The sequence below is a fragment of the Stenella coeruleoalba genome (assembly GCF_951394435.1).
Source record: "Stenella coeruleoalba genome assembly, chromosome: 18".
NCBI lineage: Eukaryota > Metazoa > Chordata > Mammalia > Artiodactyla > Delphinidae > Stenella > Stenella coeruleoalba.
This window is the reverse complement of record NC_137164.1, coordinates 10758946-10786816: the sequence shown is the minus strand read 5'-3', so window position 1 is coordinate 10786816 and position 27871 is coordinate 10758946. Positions and strand designations below refer to the sequence as shown.

The window sequence follows — 27871 nt, the reverse complement described above, 5'->3', positions numbered from 1 at the left end:
AAGGAGCAGAGGAGTTACATGATCTGACTTCAAATTTAAAAGGATCATGCTGGCTGCTGTGGGGAGGGCGGGGCTGGAGACAGTTAAGAGGCTGTCACTGAAATCCAGGGGAGACATCATGATGAATGGGGCTAGGGTGTTAGCAATGGGGACAGTGGGAAGAGACTGTATTTAGAGTATGTTTTGGAGGTAGAGAAGGCAAAGAAAAAATCATACCCTTCTTAAGAGGCTACGGTGACCTGATGGAGGAAGTCCGAGCTCAGTAACCAGGTGACATGAGTTTATAGAACAAGTACAAAAACTTTATCAAAAAAATAATGAGAACTGTCACAGAGATGCAATAAGATTATAGGAAGAACATTTCTAGATATTAAAAAATAACCTCTGTAATTTCCAAAATTAAAAACAAACTGAAAAAAATACAATCTATCACTGAGAGTTACAGAAGATAATAGAAATATTTTACTATGTAGAGAAAAAACATAAAGAAATATAAATTAGGAGGGTCTTGGAAGATAGTTTCAAGAAGCCTAATTTGTGAATATAAAGGAGTTCAAATGGTAGAAAATATATAGATTGGGAGGGGGAGCAAACAATTTCTAGAAGAAAATTTCCCTAGGCTTAAAAAAAATGAAAAGAAGACTTGATATCATATATCAAAAGGATTTACAAGGTCCATGCATAGTAAGCACACCTAGACATATCCTGATTAAATTTCTGAATTTCAAGAATCATGAGAAAATCTTTTAGAATTCTAGATTCAATGAAAGCTACTAACAAAGAAAGGACAACCAGCATCAGATTTCCATTTGCTACAAGGAAAGCTGAAAGGCAGTCTTCTGGGAGAAACAGACTGTGATCTAAGCTCTAAATACATTGATAAGTTATTGCTCATCTAACAGAGCAAACAGAGAGTGTACCACTCATAGACACTATCTGAAAAAACTTCTTGGGAAAGAAAATTACTGAAAAAGAAAATAGATTGTATTCCACTCAATAGATTGTATAATTAAGAAAAACTGGAAGATATTAGTCATTATGGTGAAGAATGTAAATATTTCTTCTCTCAACAAGAGTAAAATAAGGTCAATTGACTACCTATCCATCTATCTATCTATCTACCTACCTATCTATCTACCTTCTCAAAGGATAATGATCATATTACTGAAAAATAACAATGCAAGTGCTAAGTAAACTTTAAAACAGAAGAGACCTGTAATGGAAGACTAAATGACAGCCCCCAGGTGAAATTCTGAACTATCTTCGCAAAATCCAGGAAGAAGTTGAGGGCAGGACTAAGGAAAGGGGACAGGAGGTGGGAAGTAAAGGCAATCTTGTTTCATTTCTGGATTTGGGGAGATGTTGGCAGATATAATATCTTGATGAAGGTAATATTATTACCTTTGTATGTCATCAGCGAATTTGAAAAGCATAGGAGAATTTCCAAATTAATGTTGGTAGGGAGAGGGGGAGGGATAAAAGTAATTGACCCATACAACAAAAGTAACAAAGTGGATGAAAGGAAACCACAAAAGCAACAAGTAAAAACATAAAAAGGATAGAAAGTAAAATGAACTATATTACTTTTCAAGAGCATTGCAAGCGAACTAAATTAACCTGCCAGAAGATGGATAGCAATAAGTTGGGATAAAACAGTAAATCCAGCTATATGTTGTTTTTAAAGGACTACCTAAACCAAAGTGACAAAGAAAGGTCAAATATAAACTCTCATTTTTAAAAAAAGATGCAATATTTCTTGCCCTTGCAGTGCACCAAAGGTTTGTGCTTAACAGAATTCCCATGGGCAGTTCAAGATACCCCAGCAACAGTTCCATTTGGAGAGGAGTCCCGGGTACTAAATCTTTCTTGGGAATTCTAAACATTTAATCTGATTCGAGGGTACAGACCTGAACTGATAATTAGCCAGAGTTCCTACAGGTGAGAAAAGCAGAGTTAAACTATCTCATTTTTGTGGGGACCTTCTCTGTCAGTGGATTCCACTAATAGAGAACACTCTGCCCTGGGCTACCACCTTCATAGATTTTTCAATATAATCACAATCAGATGAGGTTTGGGGGTTTGTAATTTTCATAAGCTCCCTGGTGATTCAGAAATGCCGTTGGGTTTAGAAATGATTCCTCTTGGCCCAGATGCAGCCTATGTTAGTGTTGTACAATACAGTGAATATAGAACCGAAACACACCAGCCTGAATTATACATGAGTAATCTTGACAACCCCAGAATATGCCCTTTGGTTTAGGCATACACAGTAGACATTCATTCATTGGCCTGGTGAGGGACTCTGGGTGTCTTTGGCCTGATAGTTGACAATTGTACCTATGCCAACAGGATCAGGCGGCCCTTAAGGTTAGAAAGACTACTTCAGTTTCAGATAATCACTGTTAGCAGGTAGAACACCTCTATACCATGTTGATTAAATTAATTTTGCTTGCTCAATGGCAAAAATCTAGAAATAGGAAATATGTGTTATAAGGTAATTTTTGCTATCTATGCTAGCCAAATGAATGCTGACATCAGTTTCTCTATTTAAGGAACCACTGCTACTTCTCAATGAGCTCCTTGACATGCTATATAAAATGCATTTTAATTATGTTTCTTTCTTTGCCCTTTGCCCTCTCAGGCTTTTTACAAAAAGCAGCAGGAGCCTCTACAAACATTTGATGTTATTTTTAAGATGCAATCCAAGAACTAGTTGGTTTGCCAGCATGCTGTAGTATTACGAAATTATACTTAGCCTGTCCAGGGATATTTTTTGGGGGGAAACATCTATAGTTTAGCTCTCATTTCGTTTCAGGCTTAGAGTAATGGAAGGGATAAAATAATGCATAACTTCCTCCTATTCTCGACAATCTTCCCCACACTTAGGTCTTGCGCTTCTAACAATGACTCTAAAACTCCCTCTGGCTTGTGAGTCCTTCAATGTCAAAAATTCTGTAACCTTCTCAAACAGCAGGTCTCCAACCTTTTGTGTTTGCATTCTACTTTTGATAACTAGACTTTTTTCTTGGACACAGTTAAGAAATTTACATATTCAAAATGGGATATTTGCAAGGTGTTACCTTAGTTATTTATTGTTCTCATGGAGATCAATCTTAGCATCAAAAATAGTGGGACAAACCAGACACTATGTGCCGTGATGCAATACGAAATTCACAGCATCACCTACAAAGTATTCTTGCCAAAAATGCTTAACTGAAACTAATCAAGCTTTTAGCTCTAACTTCCAGCTTACAGAAAATACAAAGGAAAGGAAAACAAGTTAAATGATACTGTATCCTCACTTCCCAGTAGTCCATCCTATAATAGTGACTTTCCCTGCAGCCTCAAATTCCTAGGCCTTATCTTTCTTCATTGTACTTGCCTGGCAAAACCCCGCTTTGGTTAAACCCAATGTTCCATTCTCTGGACCAACCACAGGCCTCTGAGCAGCTGTTTATGGCTGGTAGAAAGCACACAACTTTGCTGACTGGTATCATTTTGAATCTCTGACCACAAACCTCAAGTGAGCCCTTGGGACTCCTTGGCGATTTCACTCTCCTCAAACCTCCAAAACCACTTTCCTCTTCCTTACTCTCAGCTGATCCGCTCACTTCTCATTTCACTGAGAAAATAAAAGCAGTCATTAGAGAACTTCCTCATCTTCCCACCACAAAATCTATTATTCTATCTTCAGCTTTACCGTAGATTCAGCCTTCCCTTTTCAAGGGTGGATAAACTTACTATGCTCCTATCTAGGGCTAACTCCTTCCTTTCATCCCCAGTCAGCACTCGGTGACTTTGTTCCTGCAACTTTCCCTTTTCTTTATCTGTCAAATTTCCCTGTAAATTGGATCAGCATGAAGAAAGCTGTAATATTTTTATCCCTTAATCCTGTTGCTGTACTTCATATCATAGCAAATTTTCAGGGAAGCTACATTCAGTGTATCAGCTTCTTAACCTCCCATTTCCTCCTCACCGCCCCCCCTCCACCAAATTAAGGAGAATAGTATAGTGAACATCTCTGTCCCCACCACCCAGCTTCAGAAGTAAAATATTACAGACACACTTAAAGCTTATTTCTGTCTCTCCTGGATCACAGTCCCCTCCCTTATGCCCTACCTCAGAGGTAGCTCATGCAGCACAGGGAAAACTGGGATACTCAGTTCTCCTACTGTGGGAAATATAGTTGGTAATGGTCCCAGATGATTCTCTTCTGAGTTTACCACTGTATAAGTTCCCCAGGTTTCTCCCAGTAATGACTGTACATGGAGGGGGGCGCGGATACAGGTTCAGGCCCACTTCTCTTTGGTACAAAGACTTGCATAAAAGGTGACTGGCTTAAGGACTCCTCAACGGCCTCGACCTTGACATTCTTACATCCCTGCTGCAATGTGAATCTCTCTCACCCAATCCTTCTTTCCCTCTCTCCTTTCACAGGTGCCAATCCTGCCATGGGGTGTGAAGGGTTTTCCTGATAACTTCTGCTTCTTCCCCTTTATCCTTCACAACCATTTTCTCTAAAAGTGTCTTGCCATCTAATCCTATCATGGAGTACCAAAGTAACACAGACACTAGCCTGATTTTGGTGTTTGTTATTTTCATGTCTGTCTGTCTTTTATATACTCATCTATTATTGTTTTAGGTTATTAAGCTTTGTACATAGCCTTTCGTAACATTTTTTTTACAATGATATTTGTTTAATACTTATCTATGTTGAATTATGTAACTGATAATTCATTTTTACTGCTGTATTAATACATTATCTAAATATACTATAATTTATTCATTCATTCTCCTATTAATGCACATCTATGTTGTTCCAAATTTTTGCCCTTGTAATGTTGCAGTGAACACTCTTTTATCTGTCTCCATTGTATACTCCTGTATTTTCTTTGTGATATACAGGAGTTAAATGCTGAGTCATAGTGTTTGTGCATCTTTGACTTGACAAGATATTGTCAAATTGATCTCAAAGTGATTGTTTCAATTTTCACTCCTACTAGCAGCAAAGGAGATGTTCTTGCTTCTCTACGTTCTTGTCATCTCTTGATATGTCAGATTTTTTGGTTTTGGCTAATATGATGGATGAAAAGTACCTTAGTATGGTTTTAATGTACATTTCCCTGATTACTAGTGAGATAGAGCATCTTATTACATATTTATTGGCACTTGGATGTCCTTTTCTTTGAATATCTATTTAACACTTTCGCCCATTTTTCTACTAGGTTGTTTTTCTTATCGACATTGGAATTCTTTATATATTCTGGATATCAATATTTTCTCAGTTATATTCCTTGCAAGTATATTATTTCAGGCTGTGACATGTCTTTTCACTTTGTTTATGGCAACTTTTGAATCACAGAAATATAAAGTTTTAATGTAGTCAAATATTTCAATCTTTTCCTTTATGGTTCTCTCTCTCTCTCTCTCTCTCTCTCTCTCTCTCTCTCTCTCCCTCCTTTCTTTTGATGGGTCTAGTTTCAGGAATTCTGGTCTATCTTGAGATTATAAATAGATTCTCACAATTTGTTCCAGAGGATTTAAAATCTGCCTTTCACATTTAGGATTTCAGTGTATCTGGAATTGATTTTTGTATATAGTTAGGTAACAATCCAATTCATTTTTTTCTAATTTGAATAACAGTTAACCCAGCATTGTATGTTGAGTAGTCTATTCTTTCCTTGCTGATCAGTGATGCCATATATCAAGTATCTATATATTTGGGTCTGTTTATGAGCTCTTTGTTCTGTTTTATTGATCTATTTGTCCATTCTAGCACCATTGTCACACCTTTTAAAAATTATTACAGTTTTATGAGTCTTGTCATCTGTTTTTCTTCTTCAAAACTCCCTTGGCTCTTCTTAATTTTTACATATCCATGTAAGTTTAAAGTCAGCTTGTGGTGTTCCATGTGAAACCCTGTTGAGAATTTGGAATAGCATTGAAGTATCCAATTAATATGGAAAAAATGGGCATCTTGACAAAACTGACTCTTTCTACACATGAACATGGTTTATCTCTTGATTTATTCAGGTCTTTAATTTCTTTCAATAAAGTTTTACAATTTTACTCCTTAAAACCCTTATATTTTTGTTGCTATTGTAAACGGCCTTATTTTTTCACTTTATATTTGTTTTTCTGTATAGTAACCCTATTGATTCTTGCACATTGATCCTGTATCTAGCAGTATTGATGATCTCTTATTGATTATAATACTTTGACTATATATCCTTTCAGTTTTCTAGGTGGACAATTATATCATCTGTGAGTAAAGACTTTTATTTCTCTCTTTCTAATCCTTACACTCAAGTTAACACCTCTAGTATCAATCTCAGTTTAATCAGGCTTTTATTCTCCTCAAGCCACTGAAACCTTTTTATCTGAGTCATAAATAGCCTTCATGTTACCAAATCCAGTGGTTGAATCTCAGTCCCTAGCTTACTCAAACTCTCAGTGCCAGTAACCAGGACTATGCCCCCTTTTCTGAAATACTTTCTTCACTTATCTTCGGGGACAACATCCCCTGATTTCCTCCTACAGCCCTCGCTGCGTATTCTCGGTCTTATTTGGTGGTTCCTTCTCATGTCCTAATCTGTCAATTTGGAATGATCCAGTATTGGATCCTTCCACGTCTTTCCATTTTTCTTTACACTTGCTGGTCAGGAGATCTCATTCAGCCCACATGCCAATAACTCAAACTTCTATCTTCAGCACCAGTCTCTCTTGAATGCTACACGTTTTTATCCAGTAGTCAACCCAACATTTTTACTTGGAAGTCTAATAGATATCTCTAACTCAACAAATTCAAAACATACACTTTTCCCTCTATCTCCACACTAAGACCCTTCCTAAGGATTCTTCGTTTTGGTAAATATCAGCACCATTTATCTGTTGCTGGGGCCAAAACCTAAAAGTCAGCTTGGATTTCTTTTTCTCTCACGTCCAACATTGATTTATTTGCAAGTCCTGTGGGCTCAGTCTTAAAAATATATCATAAGTCTGACCACTTCTCATCACTTCCTTTGCCCCTCCTTGGTCTGAGCAGCTATCTTTTTTTTCTGAACTAATGCAGTAACCACCTAGCTGATCTCCTTGTTTCCACTTTGTCCCACTTACAGTCTATTTTCCATACAGCAGCTGAAGTGATTTTTTTTAAAACAGGGATACAATCTGGTATCAGACAGGGATACTTCCTTGCTCAAAACTTCCTGATGACTCCCTAACACACTTAGAATATAATCCAATGTCTTACTTTGGCATAAGAATATAATTCAATGTCTTACTTTGGCATAAAAGGTCTCACATGAACTGACCCTTGGTGACTTTCTGACCTCATTTTCTATCATCCTTGCATTTGTTCCATTCAAGCCATACTGTCCTATTAGCTGTTCTTCAAACATAACAAAGTCATGCCAACCTCAGAGCCTTTGTACTTACTACTTCCTATGTATGGATGCTCTTTTTATTCCAGATCTTTGCGTGAATCTCTTCCCCACTTAATTTAGACCTCTACTCAAAAATTAACTTATGAGGAGCACTTCCCCAACTGCTCTATAAAATTCCTGCTCACTCCCTATTTCCTCTTAACTTGCTTTATTTTGATTTTTTTCATAGTACTTACCACTCTTTGACTTTTTTTTTTTTTTTGGTACAGTTATGTATTGCTTGTTTCCTCAACCAGAATACAAATTCCTTGAAGGAAGATGCTTTCTGTATCTATACTGCGGCATTGTTAGTGCCTAGGGAATTACCTGGAACCTAGTAGGGGTTCAATAAATGTTTATTGAATCAAAGGATAAGGATGTCCCTTAGGACTTATAAAAATATCTACAGTTTTCTTTCTTTGTACTGGTTTGCCTTTCAGCTCAATGTCACAATTTGAACAGAACAATTTCCTGTCCCAAATATATTCATAACAAAATTCTCACCTATTTTAGTAAACACACAATCTTCCTCTAGTCATGATTAGATGATAACTATTATCTCTTTATTCACAGCGAGTTTTACCCTTGAAGTCCAGTCTGTTGTATCATAATCCCTTTAACTCAACATTTTATTTTATATAAAGCACTTTGACTAGAAAGAAAAATGAAGTTTGCATAATGGTCAAATCTGGTGGCACACAAGTGAAGGGCTAGCTGTCTAGAATGTGATCTTGGAGAAAATATTCTCTACGGTAAAGTCTAATTTCTAAGAGTGTTAAGACCACAGAACTGAGAATGAATTTTATAACTTAAAAGCACACTGTAGGAAAATAGTGAGGATGTATTTATTTTGTGGCTTTGACTTAGTTGTCTGAAGCCAGTGATCTTGGCTCATAGAAGGAAAATCTCCAGGGGGTCTCTTTGTTTTATGAATAGTCACACCCTCAGCACTGTGTCTTTGTAATCATATTGTAGTTGGCCTGTATATTTACTCACACAATGACTGAACTATGCAAAGAAAATGTAATCTGGTTCCTCAACACTTTACTCCCTGAAACAGATCGAATCACTGCCATGAGTCCTTCTGTGCTGCAGAGAAAGTCTTAAACTGCCAGGAGTGATTTCTCTATGTCTTTTGGTTTAACACAATATTGTGGTTAGTGTGTGGAGCTCTGTGTGTGGAGCATGAGTTATTTTAATTTTGGATTTTTAAAAAAAATATTTGTTATTAATTTCTTTCTGTAAGTGATTGAAAAGCCTGTAGCTTGTAGATAAATGCTCAGACTTCTTCCCCCTGTGTGACCATCTTCATGGTGGCTCTGCGCATGTCTTCGTGTTACCCTCTGGATACCTGCTCACCTGTGCCGTGATGCTGTCCCTTGTTTCACCAGCTGCCACGTCCACTAGTGGCATCTGCTGTTAGCCTTTTCCCTGGGCTCAGTGGTCCCTCTCTGCTGATGGGCCCCAGCTGAGTTTCACGGCCTCCTTGGCCTTTCTGTTGATGATATCACTTTGTTCTTGGCGTAGCAACTCCCTCTAGGAAGCTTCCTGGTCTGATTCCCACCGCTTTGCGGGGAATTAGTCTTTCCCATGCTATGCGGAAGCCAAACACAGCCCAGGGGCATTAACTCAGATTTTCACCTTAACTCCGCTTCACGACCACTGCCAGCTCCTGGGGCAGCCTCCAGGAGATGGGTGCTGAGGGCACTAGAGAAGCAGTCCCTTTTCTAAGGCTACAAACGTAGTATGGGGAAAATAATCTCTGTGCTTTTGGCTTTCCCCTGGGGATCTCACTGGCTTGTTGACTCAGGCTGGGGTGTGGGGAGACAGGAGCGGAAAGTTGACGGGAAACTCCTGACAATCATGTGACTGCTTTCCTCCCTCTCCATCTCTTTCTTCCCCTTTCCACACACCCCTTGGATTCCTCCCCTTTTTCTTTCTGACAGTGGCTTTCTCTATATCATAACTTTTTCTTTCTTGTGGTGAATTTACCCTGCTACCTGCCTTTGGGCCACAATAGTAGGTAGAATTCATGAAGAGATTTCTGATTATAGGAGATCCAAAAATCTTACCTATGTTACATATGAAAACAATAGGTTTAAATTTTTAATTGAACCTATTGTTTTTATTAAAATAGCATGCCAGGTGTCTTGAAGATTTAGCCTCTACCCTATATAAGGTGAGGCTACTAACATTGCATTAAAAGACTGTTGTGAGACTTTGAATGAAAAAAGCAGTGGACAGAGCCTAGGAGAAGGCTTGACTCATAGAGATTGGCTCAGAACTGCCTCACTGCCTCTCTCTCTCTCCCTAGGAGAGTAATAGAGTGTTATTATTTTTTCCTAGAGCATGAATTGTTTTAATTATGGATGTTTTAAAAACATTTGTTATTAATCCCTTTCTATAAATGATTTAAAAGGCTGCCTGTCTTCTCTGTGCACTTAGTTAAAAGCTTTTCATCCTTAATGTAGTCTCTCCAGACGGAAATGTTTGAAAGGAGAACCATGTGCCAGAGATGCCAAGAAGCTATTACTGGTTAAGTAAACTGATACTCAATGTGATTAAGACCCACCATCTCACCAATCGCCACAATTCTTTATGTTAGGAAGAAAATGTCTTATTTTTCAATATGGAAAAAGATGAGAGAGAAGTTATTTACTTTTCTTAAAATCAAAGCAAATTGAATATTAGAACAGAGCCAGTCTTCGCTGACTTATAATCTGGTCCTCTGGGACTTTACTTCTATAGGAAAAGTCTTGAATTTGGCCCATGTTTGAACTAAATAGCAAAGAAGATAATTTTAATTATTTTATAATTTAGGGCTGGGTAATGCTTATTTTGATTTTGATTCAACGAAAGTGAAGAATATCTGAAACTATTACGAAGAAGTAGTGCTAGACACAATTTCCAAGGCTTGTACTTACCCAATCCCCAGGCATTCAGTTAAAAGCATTTCAGACTTAATGTAAGCTATAGAAGAAAACGCTGGAAAGAAGAATTGTGTACAGGAGATGCCATAAAATTATTGGTAAGGAATAGCTCCAGGAAAATTGAAAGTAGGCTTTTAGAGGGTGTAGAGTTTGGGAGAAGCGGTGAATGTATTTGCTCTCTCTTAATTGAAAACAGTCAATGCTAAACTCTGAGAGTCCCTAAGTGATTTGATTTTTCTGCTTAGTGGGAATAAATAGGGTTAGGAGGACAATTGCAGTGCCTCTCTAATTCTTTAGGGAAAGAATGCTTAACTCTATATTTTGAAGGTAGGGCAGATATTGAGATAAAGATTGTGTTGGTGCCTCTCGTGCAGCATGGAGCAGAGAGTGAATTCCAGTGACGAGGGTGGGTTACTCAGTTAGAATAATTCAGTATTTATTCATTAGTCAATCATGTGTTCATTCCTTCAACAGACACCATGCTAAGTGCTGAGGATATCAAATAAGACACAAGCTCTTCCTCTGAGGATGAGTTTCTGTGTGTGCAAAGATTATCTGGAAAGGGGTAAGTTAGTGCATTAAAAGAGGACATCACTGATTTGAAATCTTGTAGCAACACCTGTGGCCTCTGTATAGATCGGATTTTTGGTAAATTAGGAGGGAAATCTAGACCCTTTTGACCAATCCAAGGGGTATGGTAGGTACCCTCATGGTCCAAAAGAGAACACCTCCAAGGTGAAGATGAATCAGGTAAACAGAGAACAACATGAGTAGTCATGTGACCTGAATTCACACTTCAACTGGAGTAACTTCTTGGAGCAACGAGAGCAGAACATACCCTGGAGTGACAATTCCAGAAGACTTCTGGCTCACGGGAGAACTTAGTTTTAAAATATTTCTCGTACTGGGACTTCCTTGTGGTCCAGTGGTAAAGAATCCGCCTTACAATTCAGGGGAAGCGGGTTCGATCCCTGATCTGGGAACTAAGATCCCACATGCCTCGGGGCAACTAAGCCCATGCTCTGCAACTACTGAGCTTGAGCGCCTCAACTAGAGAGCCTGTGTGCAGCAAACTACAGAGCCCACATGCCCTGGAGTCTGCATGCCACAACTAGAGAAGAGTAAACCCGCATGCCACAACTAGAGAGAAGCCCGCGCCTTGTGATGAAGAGACCACTCACTGCAACAAAGAGATCCTGCATGCCTCAGCGATGATTTCGAGTGCCGCAACTAAGACCTGACACAGCCAAAAAATAAATAAATAATAAATAACTCTTAAAAAAAAGAAAACATTTCTCATACTAAGCCAGCAAATGATAAAGGACACTTATTCCAGTACATTGGGGAACATTAGGTGGTTATAAGTATCTACAGAAAATATATAATATTTATTTCATTTTTAGTCCCAGTAAAAACATCCATCTGTGACTCCCTTTGGTTTCTGAGTAGCAGCTTGGGCAAAAGCCAAGTATGACATTGCTATACACACGCAAAAGAATTTTATTTGGGAAAACCATGAATGTGGACTATCAATAAAATGTCATAAATTTCTTATTCATCCATCCATCTATCTAGTCATCAATTCACTGATAAAATATTTATCAAGCACCTCTTCCATTTCAGGCATTTTGCCTACCACTGGAGATACAGCAGTGAATAAGATGGACACACCCTATCTTAAGAAGTATATGGTATAGCTTCCTTAACTATTGAATTAAGTAAGATTGAAGAAGAAAAATACATGGAATCCCTTTCTCTCAAGGTCCATCTACTGGGGTGGATATAGAAGTAGGGCTATACTATTCACAAAAGATTGTGTCTCTTTGCCCTGCCCCAGCCTGCTTTGTGAGAACTCACAGTCATCTCCTAAAAGTTCTGCACAACCTCAGGGGTATCTTCCGTCTGTTCCACGTGAAATTTGCAGTTTCCCCCTCTTCTCCAGATTATTGGGACAGTCTTTTATTTCTGCTAAAGTTAATAGTAGCAGCTCTGTTGCCTGTCATTTTCCTCATACCTCCAATAACTACCCACCTTTCTCTCTTCTACCATTTTCTTCTTATTTTTCTGAGAAAGTAGAAGCCATCATAAGACAACTCCTTCATCTTTCCAAATCCAAATCTACCAGTCTCTTAGCCATGTTATAATGGATGGACTCCCCTGTTTCTAAGGACGGCTTCTCCACGTGAGCTCTGGATCCTATCTTCCCATCTCTCTCCATCTGCTCAGGGACTTGGCTCCAGTAATAATCCCTTCTCTCTCCTGTGATTCTCTCTCCCTCCCAGATCATTCCCATCAGTACGGAAGCATACTGCATGTAAAGTACTCAGGGCAGAGCCTTGTACAACAAAGGCTCAGTACATATCATCTATTATTATTATTATTACTGTCATCTTCTTCTTCTTCAGGATCATCCACACTGAGCTTTGTCATAGTGATAAGTATCAGGCCTTCCATATTCAAGTCTTGAAAAACTCCATTCCAAAGATTGTCACCAGGAGCAACATTTAGGCACTCAAGGATTATGAGGATAAGAAATGGGGTCTTAATATTTTCTTCCTTTTTGTAACAAAAGATAGGAAGACAGAATGAGCTGACACCACGAGATGGCTATGCTCACATGGTGGTTAATGGGGATAGTCAAACAGAAAAGGTGTAATTTAAAGTGTTGCCACATGACAGCTTATTTGGAGGAATCTCAAAAGTGCAAGTAGGAAAATAGCTCCAAAAATTCTTAGTTCAATAGAAAGAGGGGTGATTAGTTAATATGGCCATTAACTATTGAGTGAGGGGATAAGTATAGGGCATGACTTTTCAAGGAGTTACTCTAAATGACAAGAACACACAGAATTATTTTTTATATAGCAAGGAGATTTATTTGTGGGTTCTTATTGTTATTTACATGGTTGATCCTAAAAAAATTGGCGGTTCTGGAGAAACATAGTTTCTTTTCCATGATTTATATTTCATTTTTATTTGAGAGTTTTATCTTAAAAGACTCCTGGTGCTCATACGTTGAAAGATTGGAACCCACGTGGAACAAGTTAGAAGGTATGCTGAAACTTTATACAATGCAGAGAAGGATATAGACTAGGAACCCACAAGACTGGAACACTGAGAACTCACCGAGTAGCCAGACTGACTCCTATAGTGGACATTTTTATTTTTGCAGCTCAGGGTCTCTTCTCCCTTCTGGTGGTAACAGCATCCCAACTATGCTTTGGAGAATCACTCCTCTTCCATTGGATGTAGTCAATAGTGGAACCTGTCTTCCTCTGGCCAATGGGTGGGCACATGCCCCAAGCTTGGCCGACCTGATGCCTTTTCTCTGGAACTGAAGTCTTGCAGAATGTGTTCAAAGTAGATTCATTCCAGTGATGGTCTCCTGGAGAGCGTGCCCATTCATTCCTGTTGCCTCAGTGCCCAGAACGGCTCTGGTTTCTGGTCTTTCTGAACTTTGGCTCTTTAGATTTTCCTTCAACTCTGTGACCTCAACTTCTTTCCAATGCGTTTTCTTTTTTCTTCCATTAAAGACGCTCAAAATGATTTCTGTTGCTTGCAACAAAAGAACACTTACTGATACATGTCCTCACCCCAAGTGAGGAGACAACTAGCAGTGCCTCCTGTATCACAATGTTTGTGGGGGTGTGGCTGGCTACCTTCCTCCTCAGATGGTGTTTGTTTTCTGGAGTCCAATTTGAGAGGTGAAACTAGATGCAATTTTTATGAATTCTGTCTGAGTTGGAAGATGGACCCATCCTGTAAGGGAAGTAACCTAGAAACAGGCACTTTGATCTTTGGGAAGAGTGGGAATGAGTGCGGGAGAATTTGGCAAGAGCTAAGCAGGGGATCAAGGTCCTGGACAAACCATTTGGAATCTAGGAGAGTGCTTCAGTCTCGCTAGAAAATGAAACTCCTAAAACCAAGGCAACAAAAAAAAATGAATAGTGGTGGAGGTAACATTACAGCTTGGGAGGCATAATTGCTAGGGCCTCCTCAGGCTCAATTCAAGAATGAACCAGTTGGGGATAATGGGTACCTAGCTGAATGATTTAAAGGAGTCACCTAAAACTGGGTTCGAAACCTACATTGAAAAATTGTGTTCTTCCTCTGGTAGTGATGAGACTGTAGAGAATTGCTTTATGGGTGAGATAAATGTCTCTTCCTCTGGGATATTTTCCCCATCATTTCCCCTTTTCTGTCTCTCCTGCGTATGTCAGTCTTGATGCCCCTACCGTGTGTCCCAATGGAAACCTCTATTTGACCTGTCATGTTATTTTTTTTGTCTCCCCAACCAGACCATCAGCTTCACAAAAGAACAACTGTTTCCTTTCTTCTTCACCTTTGTATCCTCAATGTCAAGCATAGTGCCTGACACTTAATAAAAATGTGTTGAATAATGAATAAGCAAAAAGGAAGCTAAAGAGTTTCTTTAGCTAAAGCTAAACTTTAGCTAAAGCTAAAGCTAAAGGAAGCTAGAGAGGTAGAAGGAGATTCTGTGAAAAGCAAGGCAATGAAAAGTCGTTTTTACTTCTTGTAGTATTATATTAAGTAATGTATTTACAGAGTACTTTATCTGAGGTCAATTCTAAATGATAAAAATAAGAGGTCCCCTGACAGTAATTATGGGATTTTTAATAATAAAGTAAAATTCTCTAAAGCATGTTAAATCTTTTCATGCAGCGTATTTTTTTTAATTTTACCAGACCAATCAGCTAATATATGTAGGAAAATGTTTTGCCTCACAATGACATATGACACTTTTAATAGCACCTCTTAAAGTGCTTTACACATAATAATTGTTCAGCACCTGTTTGTTGACAGAGCAAATATATTCAGCAAAATTGACCTCTTTTTATAAAACAGTTTTAAGGCTAAGAATATCTATTCACTATTTAATTCTATAATAGCTCACATTGCAGCAAAGATTAAATGAGAATAAAAAAGAAAATATTCTCTATCTTTTCCTGATGCAAACTTTGTGTCATAACTTATTTTTGCTCTTCCAACCAGTGAGGTCTGGACTTTAAACTGAGTTGCAACACATCTTGTCACCTGACACACACACAAAAAACCTTTGATAAATCTTAATTGCACACATAAACTGCATTAAAATCTTAATCCTGCATGAAAGAATAGCTCCATTTACCTAATGAGAGTCACTTTCTTCTTCTTGCTGGAAAATAAAAGCTTGTGATATTTGAAAAGGTAGACTTTGCCAATGGACTTATGTCTCTATAAATCATCATAGACAGTGATTCCTTGAAAAACAGGTTTCATGTAATATTTATGTAAGCTGCACATGACCTTGAATGAAAGGAAGGGTTAGAAGGAAGTGTTCTTATTGTTCAACAGAACACTTCTCTATTTTGTCAAATGTTACTTACTCAGGTCATATGCAAATTTTTTGGAACTGAACAAAGGTTGTTTATTTTAAAACTAAGCTATAGGGAAATATGACATTTCTTTTTAGAATCAATACTATTTTATCTTGTACTCGTAGAAAATCTCTTTTAAACAGCAAAGAGGAATACCAGCAGCAAAGCTGGATACAGAATGAATGTGGGTAAGTAAAGCATTAAAATGTCCTCTAACCATTCATGGCATTGATTCTGGAGAGAATCGTGAAAGCAGATGGAAAAGATCAGGTGTCTGGTTGGTAGGGTACAGGTTGCTGTGTTTGATAAACATGTACCCTGGGACTTCCCTGGTGGCGCAGTGGTTGAGAGTCTGCCTGCCGATGCAGGGAACACGGGTTCGTGCCCTGGTCCGGGAAGATCCCACGTGCCGCGGAGCGGCTGGGCCCATGAGCCATGGCCGCTGGGCCTGCGCGTCCAGAGCCTGTGCTCCACAGCGGGAGAGGCCACAGCAGTGGGAGGCCCGCGTACCACAAAAAAAAAGAGTGAAATTTGAATTACTTAAACAGCAGAATATGGAGGAATTAAGATGATAATATGATCCTTACATTTCTTCCTTCTATCTGTTCATTCCCCCTCATCATTTATTAGGCATTAATGGAAGAGGAACTGCAAAGTGGTTCGCTCACCGCCCACTCCGTCTCCTTTTTAGCATGACTGCCTGAACTATTGAAGCAGGGAGGTTGAAATTACATTTCCCAGACCCCTCTGCAGCTAGGATTCCACCTGTGAGCTGTGTCTCCTCAAGCATACATAACCTGTGTGAAGAGTGTCTCAGCATATGGCTTACAGGCTCTGCATGATGTGTTGGCGACTTCTGGAGTTGTGCAGAGTATCATGCTTTTGTAAGTGAGACTTGGAAGGAAGAGTACTGAGTGGTTGGTGTAAATATGCAGGGAGATAGAATCTTCTGGCAGGTAGGGTGGTGCAATGTTTGATTCTTCTGCAGAAGCTTTGATAAAGGGACTAGTGGTCTTATCATTGGTGAGAGTGAGATTTCAGCTAGGAGAGTCCCTTACAGGGACTGAGTGTTCTAGTGCCTGAGAGTTGTTGGTTGAATAACGGCCAAGCTGCACAACCTGCCTCTCCTAGAAATTTTGTTAGCTGTCTTACACCTCTTAATAACTCCCTTTTTGCATAAACCAGCTAAATTGGATTATGTGTCCAGAAACTATGGAATCTGATAGACAACGTCTATGATAGGTACTGTAGATAGAAAAGTGGATTTATGCCCAAATCTTCATTCATGCTCACTGATATTCATCCTGAAGGGCTTTGAAGTCTTATGGAGGGGGTGAAAATAGGCATGTAAAAAACAGTAAAATGTATTTATTTATTAATTTATTATTTAAAAAAAAACTTTTAAAAATGCAATGTTAAAAGTTACTTTCTATTTACAGTTATTACAAAATATTGGCTACATTTTCAGTATAGTACGATACCTCCTTGAGCCTATCTTACACCCAATAGCTTGTACCTCCCACTCCCCATCCCTATATTGCCCCTATCCACTGTAACCGCTAGTTTGTTCTCCACATCTATGAGTCTGCTTCTTTTTTGTTGTACTCACTAGTTTGTTGTATTTTTTAGATTCCACATATAAGTGATATCATACAATATTTTCTTTCTTTGTCTGACTTACTTCACTTAGCATAATGCCCTTCAAGTCCATCCATGTTGCTGCAAATGGCAAAATTTTGTTCTTTTTAATGGCTGAGTAGTGGTCCATTGTGTGTGTGTGTGTGTGTGTGTGTGTGTGTGTGTATACATATATATATATATATATATATATATATATATACACACATACATATATACATATGTAAATATGCCCAAACTTCTTTATCCATTCATCTGTTAATGGACACTTAGGTTGCTTCCGTATCTCGGCCATTGTAAATAATGCTGCCGTGAACATTGGGGTGTGTGTATCTTTTTGAATTAATGTTTTGTTTTGTGTTTTTCGGATATATACCCAGGAGTGGAATTGCTGGGTCATATGGTAGTTGTATCTTTAGTTTTTTGAGGAACCTCCATCCTGTTCTCCACAGAGGCTGCACCAGTTTACACCCCCACCAGCAATGCGCCAGCATCCCCTTTTCTCCACAGCCTCGCCAACATTCGTTATTTGTGTTCTTTTGATGATAGCTATTCTGACAGGTGTGAGATGATATCTCATGTGGTTTTGATTTGCATTCTTCTGATGATTAGTGGTGAAATAACAGTAAAATTTAATAAATGTTGCTGTAGGCTTGAAATACAGAATGAGGAGCACAAGAAAAGGACAGTGGCTTAGAAGAGTAATTGGCTGAGAAGGGTCATTGGACCAAGGAAGGTTTCATAGAAAAGTTATCATTAGATCTTTAAGAATGAATTTTTCTTCACATCAGGTGAAGAAAATGGGAAGGATATTTCAAGAAGAAGGAACAGGATGTTCAAAGTTATGGAGTGATGAAACAGCATGGGGCATTCAGCAAAGTATTATAGAAATTTTGTTATGTAAGGAGAGTATATAATTGATGTCAGGGAGACGAACCTAGGGAAAAAGGTGGGGCCTTGTATGCCGGACTTAGGAGTTTGGCTTTGAGGATTTTGAGCAAGGGGATAGCATATATTTCAGGAAGGTTACTTGGGCAGCCGTGTGTAGAATATATTGGGTGGGGGGCGGTCACTATTAGAGACAGTATACAGGGAAGATTTAAGATGCTACTGCAATAACGTAGGGAAGAAATGGTGAGACTGTGGCACACGGAAAGGAGAGGAACAGATGGATTAGAGAGATAGTGTAGTTGCTGACCCGCAGCAGGAACCCAATAAACATTAGTTGAGTGGGATACAAGGTGGAAAAATTGAACAGAACTAAAAAGTTCTTGGCTTGGGTGAATAAGAGGAAGGGAACAGGCTTTTCAGTAAATGCCCAGAGAGTTTGCCGTTGGTACTGTTAGTCTCTACCTTATTTGAAAGGAGAAAAAGTGTGATAATCAACATTATAAAATATTCACTCACTTTTTTCCATCCATCCACTCACTCTTTCATTCAATAAATATTTGTTGAGTTCTGTTGATGTGGTACACACCGAGCTAGGCATTGTGGATTCCATACTGAGTTAGCCAGTCTAAGGGGGGTGGCAGACATAGAGCAAATAATGATAGAACAATTCATTACAGTCAGGAGGAACGTTCTGAAGGATAAATTAGGGTATTATGTGATAGGGAAGGTTTAGGGATATATGAGCCACAGGGGAGGTGCTGTGGAATAGTGAGCATTACCCGTGTAGTGAGACTAAACCTGTTTTTCCAAAAAGGATTGCATCTTTAAAAATTTATCATTCCATCCAGATTTCATAAAGGCTGTTGTTCTTACGTCTTTAAGGCTATGGTGTCATTGTTGGAAAGCTTTCTCTATGCAGAGCAAATCTACCCATTCATTCTCTCTTCTGCTACTATCACTAGAGAAATTTTCTGATTAATTATTAACTAGCAAATGTATCTCTAGAGCACCGCACTAAGTGGTAACATATTAATGAAGATGAATTTGCGGTCGTATTCACCCTTCTTGAGGGAAGTAAGCAGGACTATGCCAACAATCGATCCCATTAATCACTTTCTGTTAGATTCACTATGCGATTTAGTTTGTCTTTTGGGGGGGATTCTTTTCTCCATTTGAAAATAGATATTTTCTGCAAATAAAGGAAATGCCTGTGCAATTTACAGTGAAACCAGCCACGTTAATTTATAGAGGAAGGCTGCATGGATACTAGGAAGAATATATATGGGTTGGTAGACCAATAGAAGTCATATATTGGTCTTGGCTATCACTTCACAAATGACACAGTCTGTCTCTAGGTATACCAAATTAATTGAAGAAAGTTGAAATAAAGTACAATGTTTAATTGGTCTAAAGCAGTGTTTTCCAAACTACAGATTGGAACTCATTAGTGGCTTGTGAAATCAGCTTAGTGTGTTGTGATCAGCATTTTTAAAATAGAGGAAATAGAATTGGAAAAGTAGTGAAAATAGCAGAGAATATTGCATATAGACAGAGTAAGTAATGGTTTGTAAAACTTCCATTTCATATGTACCTACATATGTTATATACAGTTGTCCTTTGGTATTTGCAGGGGATTGGCTACAGGACCCCTTTGGATACCAAAATACGCAGATGCTTAAGTCTCTCACTGTTGCTTTCTGTATTTGTGGATGCAGAATCCGTGGATATGGAGGGCTGATTGTACGTTATATTGTATATATGTATGTAACATGCAATATGTATATATGTAAACTTATTTATGTGTGTATATACTAGGTGAATACATAAAACATCAAAGAAGTTTCAAAGCCATAGATCTGGAAAAAGAGTTCTAGATAAAGACCTCTTCAGCCAGATCTTCCATTAACATACCTATCCCAAATTACTTTCTTATTGCTTAAAGCACATTGAAAACCATTGAAACTACTGGGATGCAGAATTATTAATCCATGTTAGCTCTGAATGAATGCTGGGTAAAACAGGGAAGTAAAGGTACTCTTGGTTTGGTAAATAGATACATATTTCATATACTAAATAAAGGTGTTCTAAACTTTCAAGGTTTACTAATTTTGTTATTTAGAATTTAAGGAATTCTGTATCAAATATGTGAGAGGGAGTGACTCATTTTCCTAAGTACGTTAAATATAGTAACCTGGAGATATTAGAGATTCAGACTTTAAGTTATTTTTTTATACCTGACACAGATTGGTTTGTGATCTATGAATATTCATCATGAATGCCTTCTTTCTGACCCACATTTAATCATTTATAAATAGAAATACTATTATTTAGTTATAGTATTTTGTAAATAGTAATTTTTTTTAATATAGCATATTGGGATTACAGTTTTCAAGGCATAATTGTTGGCATTCTTTTCCATTTCTACACTATGTAGAAATAATAAAGCTATGGATAACGTTCTATTCTATATCACTATGGCCATTCTCCAAAGACTCCTGCTTTTGATTTCGTACAGAAATTTATTTCATTACTTTGTAACATCAGTCTCATCATTTTCACTCTTCACTGCTGGGTCTCAAATTCAGCCTTCCAAGACAACAATTAAGCCTGATAAAGAAGTGGCTATTTCTATATGAAAGCCCAGGATTTTTTTCTATTCCATAGTATACAGATGCTGTCCATTTCATGCCTTCCTACACTCCCATTTATAAATCTTGATTCACACACTGTCCAGAAGGGGCAACCTTATTACCATTTGATTCTGCCCCCTGACTCAAGCTAACTGAAAAGGGTGGAGGCTTGGAAATCAGGTCCCTCAGAATGGCGGTAACGTTGGGTATTGAAATAATTAGTTTTACAGAGCCAGGGTAGGAATCTGTACCATGGAGAACCAGAACCACCTGCCTGTCAATGATTCAGGAAATCAGAAGGAGAAAAACAAATACCATATGCTAACGCACATATGTGGAATCTAAAAAAATGGTACTGATGAACCTAGTGGCAGGGCAGGAATAAAGACGCAGATGTAGAAATCAGGCTTGAGGACACAGGTGGGGAAGGGGAAGCTGGGATGAAGTGAGAGAGTAGCATGGACATATATACACTACCAAATGTAAAATAGATAGCTAGTGGGAAGCAGCCGCATAGCACAGGGAGATCAGCTCGGTGCTGTGTGTCCACTTAGAGGGGTGGGATAGGGAGGGTGGGAGGGAGGCTCAAGAGGGAGGGGATATGGGGATATATGTGTATGTATAGCTGATTCACTTTGTTGTACAGCAGAAACTAACACGCCATTGTAAAGCAATTATACTCCAATAAAGATATAAAAAAATACATGAAGTAAATGAAGCATTCAACAATTTAAAAAAATGATTCAGGAAAGAGTAAATAATAGTTTTGAAGACAAAGCTAGAAAACTAGAGGCCAGAATAGAGAAGTAGAATGGAGGGAAGCCATGCGGCTTTGAGGGATGCAGAGCAATCTTGATCCTCTTCTTCCATTCCAACTCCCAGCCCTGCGTGAACTTGGATTTCATTTTCTTGGAACCTGTGAGATCCCTCTTTATTTATGCTACCTTGAGTAAATTCACATTTCTAAATGTGCTCTGATTAAGACATGTCCCTTTGTTCAGTTTTCTTTGTTTCTCTCCCAACCCAATCCCTTCATGCTATACAACTCGGACCCTTCCTCTGGGATCCACAACCATCTTATTTCTTCTGTACACTGTCATGTTGTAATTTGTCTGTAAAGTTCTATTTCTCATCACACCTAGAAATACTGGCAATGATAGGGAACCAAAATAAAAGCAGAGAAACTGATTATGTTATTTTAGTCAAAGTTGAACTGAAATGTGTTTAAAATTTTGAATCAGAAAAAAAAAAAGGCAGTCAAAACCCATCACTTATTAAATGTATGATAGTAAACCCCATTTCTTTGTTTCTATCTGCTCTAGTATTTATTCCAGGTCTTTCGCAAACACATTGCTTTCCTATCAACCTATAAAATTTAAGATGTATTTTCTACAAAATAAGGTAGTGTAAAACACTGTAGTTTTCAATTGGGATTGATTTCTCTCTAGAGTTTGAAATCACAGTGACTTCGGACTGGACTTTGCCTTAAAAAAGGAGTTGATTTGATACCAAAATTAAATGGTCAGTGTCTTAGATTAGATTTTCTCCTCAGTAAACAACTAGCTTCCAAGAAATATGATTTCAAATAACTCAGTATTTTGATATTTAGTGAAGTATTTAAAGATATTAGCTTTATGGAAATTTTGTTTCTTTTGATCTACATGTATACTCATTCTAATTACCATCAATATTTTACAAACCCTGATATTTTTAGTAGTTTTTGTGGCCTGGCAAACATTAAGAGATAACTTTTAAAAATATCTGAATCTTCTGTCTTTGCATTTAAGAATGATTAATAATGCTCAATAAAAACTCCACATATAACCAAATTATAGTAGTGATACTCCTAAAGATGACAGAATTTTTAATCCATTCATCAGATTCTCTTCAGCTGTTTCAAAGATCTTAAATAATTATGTCATCAGTGTTTCTGTTCAGGCCGTTTTGTGAAGAATATAGAAGCAAATGATTTCTAGGAAAGGATACTGATAAGACATTTACAAGGTTCACACTTTTCACTAAGTAGTGAGTACTCATTCTATGGTTTTCATTGGCTAAGAGTTCTATGTGCTATACCTGCATTTATGAGAAGAACATACCTTACAGATTCTGAATTCAAATTTCAACTGTGTCGTACACTGTATGTACAAAGTTATTTTTCTCTTTGTATTTTGATTTATTCCTCTATATCGTGAGTAAAACTAAAATCTGTGTTTCTCACATGATAGCAGGTGCTTTGATAATAAGAAACATGAGATAAATGTTAAATATTTGCATTGAGCTATAAAAGTGAAAGAAGATGTGATTTACTGTTGTTTGCATGCTAAAACAATGTTTGCATTTCTCCTGTGTGAAGCAGAACTAATATACTCAGAGGAGCTGGGTGGGATTAAAAGCAATAGATACACAGCTAGGCATTCCCTAAGGAGGTGGCTATTTGCAGTTTATTGTGCATAAAAAATCATCATGTGATCTACTAAGCTACTTTTATGTATTTTCTCTGCACAGTCCTTGATTGTGAGGTTGAGAGACCACATCATTGTTGCCTTTTGAGTGTCACTAGTAAAAGTAGCCAGAATTTAACTGCAGAGGATCCTCTGAGTATAGTTGGTAATAGATCCATGTTGAAATGAGACTGATGAAGTCCATTATACCAGCATACCTAAAATAGTTATTCCACTGTTAAGACCACATTTTGGAAGAACTAGCCTTGTATATACCAAAGAGACAAATAATTGGGGGCTCTCCTATTTCATTTGTATTCATTGCAAAAATCTGGCCATCATTATAAAGCATTCCCTTAGTCCAAAGAAAAGAGATGTTATCACTGCCTCTGTTCCGTCCTATTTATAAGCACATCATCCTGGTTTGCATCTCTATTCTCCATCATACAACCTATAGCCTTCCTGGTACTCTGTACTTAAGGAGAATACTGTATCCACTTATGAGATTTAGAAAGTGCTGAATGTAATCATTGTACAGACCTGCTTTGTGTCTTTATTCTGGTAAGAGTTGGTGACTAAAGGGCAGAGGTGGGCACTCTAACCACAACTAGCACTTAGTAGGCACTTAAAAAACAGTGAGGGTGGAAGCTAAATTGTGCTGATTGCAAAGATGCCATGAGAAAGAAATTTCTAGAGGGGACTTTGGACTTTAAGATTATCTTTTTTGTTTATTTTTGTCTCAAAATAATTAAAATGGCTACACTTGTCAGCAACAGAATCCTGTTAGCCACAACCTTTTTCACATGAAGGAGAGAAAATGCATTTGCTTTGCCTGTTTAAATGGAGCTTGCCAGAGGACAAGACTGGAATTACCCTGAAGCAATAAATATTGCTGGGGATTAAAGGAAGAAACGTTGCTTTTCTGAAGGCTCACCCTTTATAAATAGGAAGCAGATGCAGTAACAGAAGAGTGAGATATCACTCTCTCCGAGGTGGGGAGCTCGGTTGGAGGCTCTACAACATCAGAATCCAGAGATTAAGGCAGAAATGGGGTCAACGTGGTCAGAGGACTTGTCTTTAACAAGAGAGACAGTAGTCCAGTAGTCAGAGGCTCTGCTCTGTTTGCATGATAAACATGTAAAAAGAATATATAAGTTCCCAATAGAAGGCATGTTGTCTCCTATGGGTTACAGAAGAGAACTAACTCATTGCCAGTTCACCTTTGGTCAGACCCTTCAGCGCATTCCCAGGCTCTGACAAGGAGTGCTTTCAAATGACTGTGAACTGAAAGAACTTCCTGGTAACCAACATGCAAATGAGTACCCCAAACATCCCGGTGCAGAATTCATTGTGTGTTGCCTGCAAGTGCTTATTTGCCTGTCAATTCCTGGGGTCCTCCTGTTCGCTGTTATTTCACTTGCTAGGTTTTAGTTCAAGGAGTGAATTGGTGACTTTGAAGGGCATTGTCATAGCATTGGTGTCTCCTCATTACCTTTCAGTAATTTGCCCCATTACCTTTTTACTCTATGGTAGGTGTACTTCCTAATAAGCACCAAAGCCTTTCAGGAGTCTTGGGAAAACCATTCTGCTGTACTAGTGTTTCCTCCCCTTTATTTTCCTGTCCATCAGATTTTCAAAGTGCATGCTTTGGGGGAGGAAAAATACTTTCCTCTACCCTTCTAGGTTCTTCTGGCTGGTCTAAGAATTAAATTGAAATGAGAGAGATAACAGGAGAAAATCAAATTTAATTAGGTATGTACAGAGGCTCCATAAGACTATGAGCCCAAAGACAAGTCAGGCAATTGAAGCTCATATACCATCGGAGAGAAGGAGAAGCAGGTATGGGTTTGGGACTTCAGAGGGAAGGGAGGCAATTTACAGGCAGATGATGTCGATTGCGAAAAAAGCATGCACAATGTAAGAGTTGTGAGTTAAGTTTTGTTTGGGGTAAAATGAGGACAATAGCCAGGGAGACAGCCTCTCAGATGGCTCTGAGGAACCGCTCCAAAGAGGTATAGGAGGAGGTATAGGAGGAGGTCTGTATATATGTGATTTTAGAGAAGGGAGTATCCATGTAATCAAGCACACATGTTGGCAGAAGGTCGCTGCTAGTCACGAGGAGCAGAGGTCTCCATTAATGATTTTAGTGCTTTTCTAGATATGAGACGATCCAAGATATCGGACTCATAAATCCTCTCCTGAAAAGAGCTATCTGAAGGCTGGCAGAATGCCAGCTTTTCCCAGAGGACAGAGTCCCTCGTTCCGATCTCCTCCCTGAACACCTTTCAGGGTGTGTTGAAGGTCAGCGGCTGCAGTGGCTAGTGACTCCATTCTTGTAGAACCCGATGACGAGTGACGCTTTTTAGCTGGCAATGAAAAAAAGCAAAGGTTTGGCAAACAAATGTTTTCCGGGCCACACAGAGACAATGGAGCGCATGTAACACTTTGATCAGACTCCTAAGTTTCCCCTAGTCTACCACACCTGGTTCATATTACACTTTAGTAATCTATGGTGATAGGTCTTCTTGGAACAGGCCTTTTATATAAATTCTTTTAGGCAGTTAAGGGGAGGAGACCCTTTTGTTTCTTAAAAACAACCAGCCCCAAATAATCATCAAGCCACAGAGACATATTTTGTCATGGTAAGTTTTGTTCCCCAAACAATGCATAGCTCTGGATTATTTCAAATGGATGTGAAACATACTTCTTGCTATATCGCCAATGATTGAATAGTCCTCAGTTACATCATTAAAAATGAGGGACTAATTGAAGATTGCTCCTGGTCCTAGTAGTATTTGTTATTTTTACTTATTATTCTTCTAGAAAAGATCTGAAAAGCTGTTGATTCATGTATGCGTAATTAAGTATATCAACTGTCCTTCCTTGAAGTGATCTCTGGCATATGTTTTCATTATACCTTTTATAATTGTTTCAACTAAATGTTTGTTTCACACCCTGTGATATTGTTATATAAAAGAGATATATATTTGATTTTGTCCTTGGTTCCAGGTACAGAGCTTCTAAAACCCTTGTAATTTCCTGAGTAATAAGGCTGAGAGGAGCATGTTTTGTTATTCACAATAAGCCCCTTTCAACCACACCTGAGTTTATGCTAATAAGGTGACTCTTGGAGGAGGGGGGCCGGTAATTAGATGGTTGGATCTTTTAGCCCCACCTTCCAACCTCCCAGAAGAAGATAAGGACTTTTGGAAATTGACTTAATCACCAGAGGTCAATGGTTTGATCAATCGTGCCTATGTAGGAAAGGAAGCTTCCAAAAAAACTCTAAACAACAGGGTTTATAGAGACTTCAGGTTGGTGAAAGCAGCCATGTGTCAGAAAGGTGATGCACCCAATCTCTGTGGGACAGAAGCTCCTCTTGGATGCCTAATTAGGTTATCTCTATACAGCTCTTCATCTGTATCATTTACAATATCCTTAATAATAAACAGGGAAACATAAGCAAGTGTTTTCCTGAATTCTGTGAGCAGTTGTGGATAATTAGCAAACTTGAGGAGGCTGTAGGAATCTGTGATTTACAGCCAGTTGGTTAGTAGTACAGGTGACAATCTGGATTTGGGATTGACGTCTGAAGTGGAGGGTAATCTTTTGGAGCTAGGCCCTTAACCTGTGGGGTCTGCATTAACTCTAGATAGTGTCAGAACTGAGTTGTAGGGTAACCCCATGGTATCCAGAGAGTTGGGAAATTGCTTAAAGTGAGAGAAAAACTCGCATATTTGATGTAAAAGGTGTTGTGAGTAGAGAAAACCAAAATTTTCCTTTACACCCTATCGGCTATTGGGGGGACATCATTATCTAACAAATATTTAATTACGTACTCTATATATTCTTTTGGTACTTCTTTCTAAAAAAAAAAATAGGGTCAGAATTGTTTCTGGCAACTGTGAACTGCCCATCCACTGATAAAGGCTTATAAAGGATAATACATCTGGGTCTTAGTTTTTCTCTTTGAACTGAAAGTGACCTTTGAGGCCATCAAGACTCTTTACTTGGCAACTTCGCATGTTAAAAAAAAAATAAAATAATGTATTCATCACAAAAACAATTAGAACCTTATTGTAACTTTATATACTTAGCTATAGTTTGCTTTGACATATGAGTGTAGGGGCAGAACAAGGGTGAGAGCATCACAATTTCTTCAGCCTGCAGTTCCTGGAAATTGTTCCATGTTGTGGGGAGTGCTGTTTTTTGAGCTGAAAGTGATTTATAAATATAAAAATGTAGTATCTAGCTACTTAAAAATTTAGTGCATTGCAAGTTGAACAAACTAAATAACCATCCTGACATAACTCACCCAAACATAACACTCGTTAAGTTAAAAACAAACCAATCAACTTTCAAGTGAACAAGAAATCACTCTAGGTAAATGTTTATCTGACTCTGGCATGGAGAAGGCTTTTCAAACTATGACTATGAAGAAAATTGATAGGACTGGCTACATTAAAAATGTTCTCAATATGTGATTCCAAATTCTTGAGGGCTTAGGGAGAGTAAGATATCATTTACAAGTGTTTTATT

General features: G+C 38.3%; 1 protein-coding gene across 12 annotated transcripts in view; it reads left to right on the top strand.

The window, feature by feature from the left end:
- The window catches only part of LOC307176463 (uncharacterized protein), a 496599-nt gene that overhangs the window by 76780 nt on the left and 391948 nt on the right, over window positions 1–27871 (top strand). The gene's annotated exons all lie outside the window — the stretch shown is intronic.